This window comes from Acomys minous (genome assembly GCF_964271855.1).
Source record: "Acomys minous genome assembly, chromosome: 11".
NCBI lineage: Eukaryota > Metazoa > Chordata > Mammalia > Rodentia > Muridae > Acomys > Acomys minous.
Window position 1 is genome coordinate 55,459,562 of NC_140492.1, and position 13,047 is coordinate 55,472,608.

A 13,047-nucleotide genomic window follows, 5' to 3' on the forward strand; every position below is an offset into this window, starting at 1 on the left:
TACCCAGCAGGTTTCACATGGATTCTAGAAACTTGAACTCAGGTCCTCGTGCTTGCTTGGGCAAGCACTTTACCACTGAGTCATAGCTGTGATGCCATTGTTTGACCATCATTATTTTATTAAAAATGAACTTATTATGTGCATTTACATCTAAACATTATTTTGTTCTGGGAATCACCACAAATTACTACAAAAAGGTTTTTTGAGGTTGTTTTTATTTATTTATTTAGTTAGTTAGTTAGTTAGTTGTTTTATGGTGTGTGTGTGTGTGTGTGTGTGTGTGTGTGTGTGTGTGTGTGTGTTAGCTTTCAAATTCCCTATCCAAAGGAGTAAGTAGGCTTTAGGGCTGGAAAACAAAAGCTGGTTTTTACTACCAAATATCTTGATTTTCCACTTCATTCAACTGTCCTGATGAGTGGCAGGCGCTGTGCCAGACCTTAAGAACAACTAGGAGCCAGGCTGGGCTCCTGCCTTCAAGGAGCACACTGTGGGGCAGGGGCAAGGCTTACAGCATCCTCTGGGACAGTGGGGAGAGGGAGCTGTTTGTGCGCAGCCCGCTGAGGCAACGCTGGAGTCTAGCAGAAAGCCTAAGAGTGTTTATTATACTGTGAGTTTCTGGATCTTTATTAGGAAAAAAGTGCCCCATCCTCTGGCACAGGACATAGATCGCCTTGTGATCCCCTTTCCATCTCCAGGGAGGAGCTGGAAGTGGGGGGGGGGGGGGTCTTCCCGACCAACCGAAGGAGCAGGATCTGAGGACCAGAGGCCTGGGAACTGCTACTGCCGCTTCGCAGACAGGCGGACTTGAGCGCTGTACTTCGGTCCCTTAGGTACCAAACCCGATGGATGGCCTTGGGGGAGGGACATCGCGCCCGCAGCGCCTGGCTCCCTAGCGCGCAGCTCAGCTCCGGCTGACCAGAGAGATCGAAGGAGCCTGGGAGGCTCCAGGCGGGGCTAGGCGCGGACCGTAAGTGTGCTCCGAGGGCCATGGGGGCCAGGGACCCCAAGAGACCCTCAGGCAGGTAGCAGGCAAGGGGCGGAGCCCCGGGCCGGGCCACGGTGACCAACAGAGGGTCTGCGGGAGGCAGTGGCCCAACCCAAGCCCGGAGCTTCAGGTGGGAGCACTCCACTTCAGCAACTTGAACTTGGCGTGGCAAGCCAGGCAAGGCAGGTGCCGACATCCTGAACTCAGCATCCAGCTGGTCCAGGGGAGACAGAAGGCCGGCAGGTGTCCCTGTGGAAAGAGGCAAGTCAAAGACTCCAGGTAGGGCCGGGGAACACCAGGAGGGCGCGTACAACGAACCTGAGTAGCGGAGGGGTTTTGACAAGGTCTGAGGCCAGTGAGCAGTAGCAGCTCGGACCTGAGAGCCCTGAATGCTGGGCTTCTGGAATAGCAGGGTCGCCCTCGAGGATGGATACAGATCACACAGAAACAAGGCTGTGGGGTGTGTCTTGTGCCTCCGTTTCATTTCTCCCTGAGATGTGGTCAGAAAGAACTTTTCCGAGTGTCAAGGAGAGAGCCTCTCGTGTGTGTGTGTGTGTGTGTGTGTGTGTGTGTGTGTGTGTGTGTGTGTGTGTGTCGTGCGCGCGAGCCTACTTACTGCCCTACCAAGATGCTTGCCTCAATGGCACCAAATTAGGGTGTCTGGTTACCAGCCTCCATAGTCCTTGGGGGGGGGGGAGAAGAATGCATTGATAAAGTTATTATTTGATATTGTCGCTTTCAATTGATAGAATGTGCTTTAAACTACTAAATAACAGCAATGCCCGCTGTCTAGAGACCTATTTCCTTTCTAACACATGTGTTTATTCATTGTGTTTGCTGTGTCCCATCCTGATCCCTTATCTAACTCCTTCCTGCCCAGGGTACGTTCCCCAGCATCTTTCACTGAGGTGGTCCTCAGCATGGGGTGGGGGGGTCACCTCAGGAAAAGACTGATCTACTAGCCTTCCAAAGACAGGGAGAGGGGCGTGTTGGGGAACAGCCCCCTGCAGCATCTTCACCTGTTCTTCTCCAGGCTTTCCCAGTGCTGTGGTGGTGCTGAGGGAAGCAAAGAAAGAGTATCTCCCCAAACTCTCTACAGCCCACACTTTAAATTAGCACTTCAGCACTTATTTACACTCCCGCCCCCCAAGCTGGGCTCCAGGCCCCCAAAGTTGCAATGCTTGTTAAACCTCCCCCCCCCTCCAACCACCCCGCACGCCCACCGGAGGACCTGGAAAAGTGAGTTTGAAACTGGCCCTGTGAATGGGCCAAGGCTTTGTGATAGGCAAGGGAAAAAGAAGACACAAAGGAGGAGATGGAGGCCAGGAAACGGTGAGGGAGAAACGGGGCGTTGTCTTTGAGAGGAGAGGAATCCTGTCGTTAAGGAACAGACCCTGGGTAATTTTGCTAAGGGACCACACGTGGGGCCTTCCTGCTGACAATCTGCGTCACCGGCTCTTTCCCAGGATCAACAAATCAAACCATTTTTGTAGGTTAAAACAGAGTAATTGATCTTATTTTTCACTGAGTTAAGAGGTCCTTTCGAAGCTGTGTAAACTGTTTAAAGTAACCTCAGTCTGCTCCGTCCCAATCCTCTGTTTCCTTCACTTTTCTTCATGCGCCGCCATCTTGAACTGAATCTCACAAAGTTCAGGCCATTAGAGGTCCCCTCTTCTATGGGACTAAGGATGGTGCTGTAACTAGAGAGTGAAGAAAGGCAGGCGGGCTGCCGCGCCAGACTGATGAGGGGTTGTGTGCCGCTTACAAACAGAGACACGGATGCATAAAATGTGAAAAACATCAGCGCTCACTTAAAATGTTTGCATCGCCTAGCTAAACACCAGTTCCTGGGAACAAAGTAGTAAGTACGACCAGACAAGGATGCTGCCCTCCTGGTGCTTATGGATGCTTGCGGGAGGGTGAGCAGCTACTAGGAAAATGATTATCAACTATATCATCACATGCTAAAATAAACTTTCCGATGCGCATAAATGGGATAAGACCAGGGTAGGCTTTCTCAACCACAACTCCCCCCGCTGAGGTCCTCAAGTGCTCAGAATGCTGAAGATAATCTGATTTTTGAGATGAGGTCAGACTGTTTGGGTTAGGAACAGTATTTGGCTGCCGGTCACCAAACAGCTGTAGAGCATTTGTCACTTGACGTGTGCCCACGTGCAGTTGCTGTTACTGGCCCAAGGGGAAAGAATGTCTTGTCGTCCTAGGCTGGATGGGTTGTCTGTTGGCTGTGGTTTTCCATTGCTGTAATTCTTGCTTTTAAATTAAATGCTCAGATTAACTTAATTCCTATGATTTCATTTTATTGTCTACAATAAAATGTACATTGCAGCCTAAATGTGAGTCACCCACTTTCCCACTGAGAAGGTAAATACGGAGATCGTGCTGGTGCTGCTTATGTGGTGACTTTTCAGTGTCGTCACTGGATAGCATCCCAGGTAAAAATAGCTGTGGCAGGTGGACCGTAAATATCACCCTGCTGTTGTATACGCAAAGCTCAAACTCTGCCCTGAGCCACAGCCCCAGCCCTTGTACTTTTTCTTTTCTTTTCTTTCCTTTTTATTTATTTATTTTTTATTTTATTTTATTTTATTTTATTTTGGTTTTTCGAGACAGAGTTTCTCTGTGTAGCCTTGGCTGTCCTGGACTCGCTTTGTAGACCAGGCAGGCCTCGAACTCACAGTGATCCACCTGCCTCTGCCTCCCAAGTGCTGGGCCTTGTACTTTTTAAGAAGAGGAGGAAGTTAAAGATTTAGTGTCTTAGATACTATAAGTTGTCATACTTATTTTTTAGTTATACACACACACACACACACACACACACACACACACACACACACATACATATACCACCAGTTGGAAAGATGCTGTATGTGAACAAAAATCTCCTAATGTAATGGCACAGATACTCTAAAATGCAGTGTTCTTCACGTTCAAATACTTTCACCCATTGAGCACTGTCTGCAGTAAATCCTATATGCACAGAGCTATGCTAACCCTCGTGGAAAAGAGGGAGTAGAAAGCCACAGCCCTCACATGTAAGAAGTCCATCCCCCACCCCACCCCCACCTGCCTCTGCCTCCTGAGTGCTGGGATTAAAGGTGTGCACCACTATACCCAGCCCCCTTCTTTTTTTTTTTTTTTTCCTTAAATGACTCCACAGTCTAATAAGCACTGACTGAGGAGCTAATATGAGCTCATTAAAACCCAGTGAGAAGCTGGGTGTGCTGGCTCACATCTGTAAGCCCAGCACTTGGAGAGCTGCAGCAAGAGAAATTGTTGCTTGTCAGAGGCCAGCGTGGGCTTAGGTGTAAGATGATAGAACGGTAGATAGATAGATAAATAGATAGATAGATAGATAATAGACAGACAGACAGATATTTAACTAGCCCATTAAGTGTGTCTTGTTGGATTGAGTTACTCAAACAGCTGTGTTACACTGTAATCAGGCAGCATTGACTGAGAGAGGAGCTTAGCCTCTGCTCAGGATGGCCTAGGATAAAAGTACACCTTCCGGGTTGGAGGTGGGTGGGGGCTCCGTAGAGCTCCTGTCTATCATGTACTAGATGCTGGATTCTGTTCTCAGTGTAGTACCACTCCCGACAAACAGACTTTTATCAGGTGTAGTGGATCATGAGTTCAAGGCCAACCAGGGCTATGGAATGACCTACCTAACTGAGCCTGTTTGTACTAGTAACATCTTTTCAGTATCCGAAATGCCAGGATAATGTTGTCTTCAAAGGCTAGATATAGGATTTTATAAACTCGTGTGTGTGTGTGTGTGTGTGTGTGTGTGTGTGTGTGTGTGTGTGTGTTGAGGGGGCATAGGTGTGCCACAGCACATGTGTGGAGGTCATAACTTTCTGGAGTTCAGTCTCAACTTCTACCCAGCTGGGATGGATGGTGGATCATTAAGATTATGCTGAAAGCACTGTTATCCCCTGGGCCATCTTCCTGGCCCTGGGATTGTAATACGCTCCATACATGGAAAGGGCTCCGTGCAGTGCCTGGTGTGTGGCTGGTGCTTACCTGGCCCCTACCCTTCACCTCACCTAGTCCCATGACTTTCCTTTCATTGAAAAAAGCAGGAAGGGCGAAGACTTCTTATGTTAAATAACCTGGATTACTTTTCCTTTATGTGTCTCAAATCTATAATTGATTTTCCCCCTGGGAACCTGGGGACAAACCTGTTTTCTTCAAGTGCTTATCAGGGGTTGTGGAAGCAAAGGTAATCTGATGCCTGCAGAGAAGTGACTAATTTTAGCTTCTCTTCTGTCAACAAGTCTTTCACACTCTAAGCAAAATTGCCACCAAAGAGGAAAAGGAAGTCATTTGACTTCTCGCTTCCATGTTGTCCCTTGGTAAGGCCTGTTGCAAGCCACAGTTCCTGGTACTTTTTGTGTTTCTTACACAAAAAGAAAAGCACTTGGGGGGGCGGGGAGGGACAAGGAGACCGTAGTGCCCCATCTCCATCACCGGGACCTATTTGTCCTTAGGAATATGTTCTGTTTTCCTCTCCTTACCAGAAGCTGGTGGTTGGAAGGATTTTTACTCTTTGCTTGGTCTTCCCTCCTGTTTTGTAACATACACAAGCTCTCAGCTTAGTTAACCTTTTCTGTGTGAGGCAGAGTCTGGGCTGAGGTAGAGACTCTCTGCTCTGGAAAAGCAAGAGCAGGGTAAGGAAGCCTGTTCCGTGGTCCAGAGCCACAGCATCAGCCCCCCACACACACACACACAGCATCAGACCCCACCCCCACCCCCCACCCCCCACCGCCGCAGTCCACAGGTTGAGAAGTCTTTCCTATCAGGGGCTGGGGCTGCCTAGCCCAGAACTACTGCTACAGGGAGCCCTGTGGTGCTGTTTGTGGAATCAGAGGAAAAATGGTGACAAGGAGACCAGGCGGCTCTTTTCTATGCTCCTGAAAGTGACCAGCATTACAAAACTGTTTCTGTTCCATGCAACCAGGCAACTTACACCCTCGTCTTTTCAAAGGCGGTGTCGTACAGCAGGTCAAAGCCTGGACTCTGGACCTAGGCTGCCTGGGCGCCCAGCCAAGCTCCACGGTGCTTAATTTCTCTGTGCCCATTTTCCTTCCCTCTGAACCAAGTTTATTAATTTTTACCCCGGACATTAGTTCTTAAGACTCTTACTCAACACTGAAGCTCTAGGCTCCCACATAGTGTCTAGAACCTTGGAGGAACGAAGGAGCCAGCTACCCGGAGACCGAGTGAACGCATGCCTTGCAACTGAATCTCAGTACGTAGACTTTTCTGTTGAGATGCCACTGATGGTGACTGAGAGAGAGGACCCTGATAACTCACTGACTGGCAGACCATCAGTGTCCCAGGAAATTGACCACAAAAGGTACCATCATCTTCACTTTACACACTAGGGACAGCGGGACTCTGGAAGGTGGGATAGTTTGCGACGACCCAGATGATACGGCTGGCTTCATGCCATCCTAGTCTCCCCACACCTGACTGAGTGCCTCTTCATCTTATACAGGTTTGGTAGAACACAAAGAATATTCACACTCAAGAATGGTGTTTCTGGAGTGCTGAGGCCATAAGCGTCTTGCTGTAGATATACTCAAGTTGCTGACCCAAATCAGAACCAGAATTTGAGCGTCTGGAAAGTTTCTGCCTTATAGAGAGGAGAACAACAGATGCTTTATGAAGATGAAGAAGGTCTAAGAATGAAAGTAATAGACTCTTGAAGAGAAATATTGATATATTTTATTATATAGATATTTGGACTGCTCACAAATAAGTTGTATTTTTTTTTTTTTTTGAGGAAAATAAAGGTTAAACTTTGTAAAGGTGTGGCTGGGGCTGTAACTCAGTTGGCAGAGGGCTTGCCTCACATGCACAAAGCCCTGGGTTTGGCTCCCAGTTCCACAGAAACCAGGCATTGTAAACCTTGCTTACAACCCCATGCCTCTGAGATAAAGACAGGAGAATCAAGAATTCAGGGTCATTCTTGGCAATATCACGTGTTCAAGACCAACTTGAGGTATGAGACTCTGTCTCAAAAAAAGAAAAAAATGTGTAAAGAACACATAGAATTTAACAACAACAACAAAAACTTTTAAGAACATGATAATTTTTTTAAAGATAGACAAAAGACATAACATTTTTCAGATGAAAAACACACCAGGCATCAGAATATTTAAAAATATGCTAACTAGGAAGAGAAATAGGAAAGGTGGGAAAGAAATCAGAATAAACTATATACATGCATAAAATGATAGAATTATTAAAACTTTTTCTTTTTTTTTTTTGTGGTTTTTCAAGGCAGGGTTTCTCTGTGTAGCCTTGGCTGTTCTGGTCTCCCGGGTGCTGGGATTAAAGGTGTGTGCTGCCATGCCCAGCCTGTTGTTTTGTTTTATTTTGGTTTGGTTTTGGGCAATTAATTCTTAAAGTCAAGTAAATAAAAGTAATGAAGCAAAGATAGCAAAGTCAGATCTAACATTAAACATTCTTACTCCAATAAAACACGGTTTTGGAAGTTGTTTTAGGTGTGCTAACTTTATTTGGATGGAAATAGTAAACTTAATTTTACAGTTAGTTTTTAGTTATGTGTGTGAATGTTTTGCCTGCACCACATGCATGCAGTGCCCTCTGAAGCCAGAAGAGGGCATCTGATCTGTGAAACTAGAGTCAGGATGGGTTGTATGCCATTATGTGGGTGCTAAGAACCCAACCCAGGTCCTCTGGGAGAGCAACAAGTGTTCTTAACAGCTGAGCCATCCCTCCCGCTCCAGAAATAATCACTTTTAAATGAAGACACCGGCCAGCTTATCAGGTAAACTAAGAAGTTAAAGATAACGCTGATCAATGAGAGAAAATAATTAACCCCAGAACAGACTACCCAGAAAGCATCTGCCTTGGAACTTCTCATGGCTTCTTCTATCACCCCATAGGCTCAGTGCTCTATCAAGGATGAAGGGACAGAAATATAAGAAAGGGGAAGGGACCATTGTGGGCCCCTGACTTCCAGGTATGGCATGACTGCTAATCGCACCACGGCGTGACTATCTGCACAAAATACAACCCATCAACGCCCTTATAAATGAAGGAGGCAGGGGGTCTTGGGGCCCTACCTCTCCCGGAAGATTTGAGAGAGGGACACATTTGAGAAATGTGTCTTCAAGTGCTCCAGGCACTGGCAAATTAGCCATGTTCCTGTAAGCAGAACCCTAATGAAACTCAGTGGATAACAAAGGAGTAAAAAATAAGTAAAAGGCACAGAAGGCAGTAGAAGGAGAGGTCTGGAGAGATGACTCAGTGTTTAAGCACACTGGCTGCTCTTCCAGAGATCCTGGGTTTGGTTCCCAGTGCCCACCTGGTAATTCACAGTGGTCTGCAATTCCATTTCCAGTGCACCTGATCCCTTCCTCAGGTCTGCTGGGTTGTATGCATGGTACACAAACAAACATGCAGGCAAAACTCCTCTCATATACATAAAATAAAAATAAATAAAGTATTTTTAAAAAGAAAGTACAAAGGTGGTTAGTTGGAAGAGTTCAGCAACAGTGGAGGGGTGACAAAAAAGGAAAGGGGGTAGATATAATCAAAATACGTTATGCAAATGTATGAAAATATAACAAAATCCATTATTATATATAATTAATATGTAGTAATAAAAATCTCTGACCTATTCATTGTAATTGACCAAGGACTTCTATTTCTGGGACTCTATCATAGAGTCATCATCAGAAATATCATTAGGCATATGACCAGAGGGTCTCCTCACAGGGTGTTATCTGAAAGGGAAATACTGAGGGTAACCTACGCTTCCAGTGTTGATGGGATGACTAACAATGCTATAGGCTACAAAAGAGCATTCACTAGCAGCTAAAATCATGGGTCCTGGGTTCAAATCCAGCCTCTGACGTGCATTAGCCTGTAACCATAGAGACCTGTCCGAGCTCCACTTTCCTCATAAACTGGGCAGGCTGAAGATATGTGTTATTTGGGACTGATATCTGAGTTAAGTGGGCCAACAAAAGTCTACAGCTTCAAAACTCTCAAAGCTCTAAAATACGTATAGAATGTTTTTCGACTCAGCCTCCAGAGATATGGGACTTACACAAACGTAGGACATACGTACTCCACTTCCGGTGGCTAGACTCCGGAGCTGGACTCAATCGTGAATCTCTCTCATGCCATGCTGTGGCTCGGAGACTCTCCGGGCTTCCTTTGTAAATCGACGACTCACTCTACCTAGGTGAGAAGATGGATTTTTGCCGTCACAGGTTTGAGTGGACAGTAATCTACTTCAGAATAATCTCTTGAACAAGAAGCTTTCTAAACCCTTTCCTCCAGAGCTTTCTAATTTTAAGGTGGCTTGGGTGAGGGCATTATGACATGTAGATTGCTGATTTCTGCCCATAGAATTGCTAATTGAGGCAGCCTGGGCAAATGTCTGCCTTCCCTAGAGCTCCCAGGAGAAGCTGGTGATGCTAATCCGTGCACCACTCTCTCACAACCCTGTTCTACCTGGCTCATCTTTCAGTGGCTCTAACACTGTTCCTTGTATTTCAACGCTTTCATTCCTGAAATTTTTAACTTTTCAGTCTTGTCATTTTCCTGTCCTCCAATTTCCAGCCAGTACCTTTATATCTAAGAGTCGTGCTATAATAACGTGACTTGCAGGGTGTATTACATGCCACAAGACTTACCTTTCGTCACTTTATTTTTACATCCCTTCAACCGCCCTGAAGGGAAGGCGTTAAAAGGGAGAGCCTGGGATTCCGGGGCAACCTGTGTACAGGTGATAGACACAAGCCCTTCCAGTCCCAAAGTCCAAGCTCCTGGTTTTCTGTCGTTCCTGTGTCGGTGATGACAATGGGACCACATCTGCATTCTGTGTGCCTTCCCCAGCTGTGCCTGGCTCCTCCCTTCCTGCCTCATTCACAATCTGGAACCTGCTCTTACAGCACCATTTGTCCAGAGGCCTCACAAACCATCAAACCAGGAAGCTTTTCTGAACAACACCTGCTCGTGCACACCAGCTGCCCTGTTTTTCCTACGTGGCAATTCATCATGTCTGTGGTTTTTATGATGAGTGACTTTGTTTTCCTAATTGGATTTGAGCCCCCTCAAGGCAGGGCTCATCTCCTGCACCTGTGAGTCCCCTTGGAGGAGCCATGAGGGGCCTCTCAATGCCCGGTTCACCCTCAGCCCTCACTTTCTCTTCCTTCTCTCTTTCTCCCACCCTGTAATCTTGGTACCATCAAAACACAGGGGGAAAAAAAGACAAAAAGGCTTCTTCTTGTTTATCCCCTATTTGCACCCTGCCATGTTTGGTTGGTTGGTATGCACCCCTGTTGTTTCACAAGACCCTGAAGAGAGCTCTTCCATTTGGTCCTCAGAACGTATGGAAGCTTGTAACTCGGTGGCATCCGCCCCTTTGGATGTGGTGTCTTTGGACCTCCATCTTGGTCTTAACTGAAGCCCTTTTGTAGGCTCTCTTTGTCACTGCCCTAACAGGCTGAGTTTGGGGGACAATAATTTAAGCTGAGCACATTTGCACAAAACTAAGCTCTGGTCTGGCAGCGTGTCCTTGTGTGGCTCCTCACTTGCTGCGTCCAAATCCCTTTCATGCTCTGAGAGTCCTCTCTACCTCCCTCCACTCCCCCATTTGGCCCAGCAACCCTCATCTTTTCCTCTTGAGTAGTAGCCATTTTCCTCTTTCCATGGAAAGAAACTCCATGCTCTTAACTACAGATGTTAACATGGCAGTACACAATCCGGAGGCTCCGTCTGGTCAGATCTTGAGTTCACAGCTGAGCTCCACTGAAAGTAAGCTCCAGGACAGCAGAGGTCACACATCAGGAGCCTGTAACAACAAACCACAAAAGAAACGGAAAGACAAACAAACAAACAAACTAACCCATAGTGTAGGTCTTTGTCCACTGTTCTTATTCGCCTGCCGCCCCCCCCCCCCACTGTATACCCAAGATGCTCCTACAAACAAACAAGCTCATATCTAGACAGTGGATGCTAGTTTCTCTGTGTCTTTAGGGATCTTTTGCTTTCCTAGTGAAGGTTTGCGTTAGTTTTGCCCTGTCGTCCCTGTGTTCTGTTGCCTCCCAGCCACCTCCTTAACCTTTGGCTCAGGATCTCCACCCATTCACAGGCTCCCTTTCCTCCAGGCTCTAGGGAGGTCCTCCTCTGTTCTGTCTTCTCTCTTCACTTTGACGCTGTCTCTGATGGTTTCCTTCGTTGGTCCTGCTCCGCCCCATTTGTGTATCTAGAAAGCCCTCTCCTGAGCCTCCTGTTTGATTCCTCAGTGGCCCTTTGTCCAGCCATTTAAGCCTTTGATACTTCATTAAGACCTCTTTAAAACCAGCCTCACCACCGCTCAGGCCCCTGAGGAGACTTAGAACATTGGAGTCCAGCGCGGTCAGTCTCGGGAGGAGCAGGCAGGAAGATAAACTACCGATGTGAAACAGCTCAGCAGTTCTCCACAAAACAAAGTGTTGGTTTAAATTTAACACAACTTATTTTTACGAGAGATATATGTTATCTGGGACACCCCCAATTCCCAATGAATTCGTGGCTCTTTTTTTTTTTTCAACTCTTGGAGTGAAACCTAACATCAGTGACGTATTTGAAGTCAGAATGGTGGCATGTCCCCATAACCCCAGCGCTTGAGAGGCAGGAGCAGGAACATCATGGGATTGAGATCATCCTGAGGGGCACAGTGAAAGCACCTCCAAAGCAAATTTGAAAATAGGCCAACTGAAATGATATGTACAACTATAACAAAGTAAAAAAATTTAAATCCCCAAAGTAGATGGCTTCCTATGATTTTGAGTCATACCTACTGTGAACCACTCTGACCTCATTAAGCATGATCATTATGCATTAACGATAATAAAGACACAGTATGAAATGGGTGCATAATATGATCCAAGCTCTGTACGATCATGTGAGTACAGAGTCATCACAATACGGTCTCTTCATGACAGACTTTTTAGAAAATTCTAACCTTTTTGCTTTTCTTTGGGTTTTGGGGGCTCTTTTGTTTTGTTTTGTTTTTTCTTTTCACTATTGTATGTTTTCACTGAAAAGATTGTTTTAGTCCAAAATATACTAGGGTTTTTTTCTTTCTCAGTACGTTACTTAGGTAAATTTATTGTTATCATCCTTTTACATATTTGTAAACATTTTACTGTGAAAAATACTCATTTTGCCTGATGTTTTTTACCATGAAATAAGCCATTTATACCTATATAAACTATCTATCTATCTATCTATCTATCTATCTATCTATCTATCTACCTATCATCCATCTACTTATCTACCTATCTATGAAAAAGGAAAACAACAGAAATGGATACTTGGGTTTCCCAATCAACCCTTCCTGTTTCTTCCTAGAAAGCTGTAGCCAGCCACTCCTGAATCTCTCGCTTTCCCTTTCTTTGTAGTCACGTGACATCCGCCTGTTCAGCCCGTGTGCTGCAACTTCTGTTGCAGTAATACACATTAATTCATATGCAATTGGCAACCGAGGGAACTGGTCAGCACATTAAGTAGCCACTGTCTTCCAGCACATACATGCCCTAAGCCACCACAGAACTGCAGTTGGTGCAGAGTACGCAGCTGACAATGGCAAGCCAGTGTCTCAGGACGGAAGCGCATCCCTGCAGCTTCTCACCAGGGTTCACTTGGCCCTTGTGATCTGTTCTGACAGTGCTTTCACAGTCTGTCCTGCTATTCCATCACATGGTCCTAAGGCAGCTTCCTCAACCTTCTAGAAATTTCTAAGAAGTTATCTTCTGGGGTGGGGAATATAGCTGTTGGGGAAATTGCATGTGCATGCTCTTGAGTTCAGTTCCCAATAACACACACACACACACACACACACACACACACACACACACACACACACGGTGGTGGGCCTATATTTTTCTTTTTTCTAAAAGACAAATTTTTATACTATTAGAAATTTAATGTCTTGAGGCTGGAGTGTGGCTCAGCTGGTAGAAAACCCACCTAGCAAGCACAATGCCTCAGGTTCGACCCCCAACACAACA

The 13,047-nt window shown here is 46.1% G+C and overlaps 1 protein-coding gene across 5 annotated transcripts in view; it reads left to right on the forward strand.

Annotated features, from left to right (window-relative positions):
• The first annotated feature begins 586 nt into the window (after positions 1–586).
• CASR (calcium sensing receptor) overlaps positions 587–13,047 on the forward strand; it is a 71,250-nt gene continuing 58,789 nt past the window's right edge. The window contains exon 1 of one of the 5 annotated variants that reach the window (XM_084802263.1): positions 587–607. The gene's annotated coding sequence lies outside the window, so the exon portion shown is untranslated. The other 4 variants (XM_084802262.1, XM_084802258.1, XM_084802259.1 and 1 more) reach the window with 4 other exon arrangements.